Here is a 1,867-nt window from a genome sequence, read left to right as displayed (position 1 = left end):
GGAATCCTGTGAGTAGAAAGAGGCAGGCATGCTTAGCCTCATCTGTACATCTGGAAATTGCAGCCAGTGAGGCCACGGAGCAGCACAGACAGAAAGGGCACGGCTGTGGAGCCTGGGCTGGAATTCTGACTCTGCCGCATCCCAGCCCAGACCTGGGGCATTCTTAACCTTCTGCCTCAGTTTCCTCCACTTTCTAAGGGGGTGTGAGGGTTACTTTTATGTGTCCACTTGGCTAGGGTATAGAACCCAGTTATTTAATGAAATGCTAATGATCTAGGTGTTGCTGTTAAGATGTTTTGAAGTGGTTAACAGCTACAGTCAGTTGACTTTAAACAAGGGAGATTACCTTCAATAATATCGGTGGGTTTCATCAGATCAGTTGAAAGGCCTTAAGAACCACAACCGAGGTTTCCCAGAGAAAGAAGAAATTCTGCCTCCAGCATCAGCTCTTGCCCAAACTTGCTGGCTTGCCCCATGGACTATAGACTTGCCAACCCCCATAGCTGTGTAAATCAATTCCATATATATATATATATATGTATATATATATATATATATATATATCCTATTGGTTCAGTCTCTCTGGAGAATCCTGACACAGGGGACGATAGCACATCCCACCTCACTGAGCTGTTGTGAGAAGCAGCACGCTTAGAACAGCGCCTGACAAGGGGAAGGGCACACTAACTGTCACCTACGCAAACCCACTCAGCTGGTGGCTATGAGTTAGGCTAAGTCCCCATGCACAGGACTTTTACGTGACACCCCCTATTTCCTGCCCACTGCATAGAGTTGTGCCAATCTGTCCTGCCCTTCAGAGCTAGTGAGAATGTGAGGACGTTTCCCGCATTCCTGGCCACCTGCTTTATCAGCTGACTCACAAAACGGTCTCACTGCTCGGGTGATGGAGACCCCAACTCGAATCTGACCATCTCACTCCTCCGTGACAGTATCAGGATTATTAAGGAGGTCCCCTCAGAATCCCCTCAAAGCTGCAACCTGGGTTAGGCTTTAAAGCCACAGATGGGGAGTTCACTTTTCCAGCAGGTATCATTAGCCCATGATGAATAATCAAAATCATAAAGGTACAAAGCAATTTATTAAGGGTTTGGGGTTTTTTAAGAATGGGAATGCTTTTAGCATTATATTTTGGTTTTATCGTGGTCACCCTATGAAAAGAGATTGGGGAATGATAAAGGGGCCTGAGAAAAAAATGAAACTTTGGAATTTGCCAAAAGCAAATGCTGTTTATTTGACCTGGGAAGGAATGAGAGGCGGAGCAGGGATGAATGGTGCACAATCCTGTAGATTCTTTAAAAGATAACATTGTCAAAGTTTATACTAACACATATTTTCATCCCCTTTTAAAATGTGAAGGCACGTTTTGTAGATTAAGGAATTGTTTTCATAGGGCAAATACCCACCAGGACTTTTAAAACACTGATGCTCAGGACCCTTGCAGCATTTCAGAAAGTTTCAGTGGCTTGGCATAGTCTGTCCCCACTACAGTAAAACCGAGGATTGTGAGCAACGAACATGTTTTGCGAGTGTTCCGCAAGACAAGCAAACATTTCTAATACATTTTAACGAGTGTAAACGAGTGATGTCTTGCAATACGAGTAGTTTGTTTCCAGAACAAATTATGCTCACAAACCAAGTTATTACTGTAGTTGGAATGCTTTTCCCCTTATCAGGAAAACCATCAAAACTCAGCTCAGAAGGCTGGCCGAGTGGCTCAGTTGGTTCAGAGTTGGCTCAAGAGCGTGAGCTCTGAGCAACAGGGCGGTCGGTTCAATTCCCACATGGGTCAGTGACACTGCGCTTGAGCTGAGCTGTCGCTGAGCTTCCAACAGGTGGCAGTATGGCT

Source organism: Hipposideros armiger, unplaced genomic scaffold (assembly GCF_001890085.2).
Source record: "Hipposideros armiger isolate ML-2016 unplaced genomic scaffold, ASM189008v1 scaffold_809, whole genome shotgun sequence".
In the NCBI taxonomy this organism is placed as follows: Eukaryota; Metazoa; Chordata; class Mammalia; order Chiroptera; family Hipposideridae; genus Hipposideros; species Hipposideros armiger.
This window is presented reverse-complemented; position numbering follows the sequence as displayed.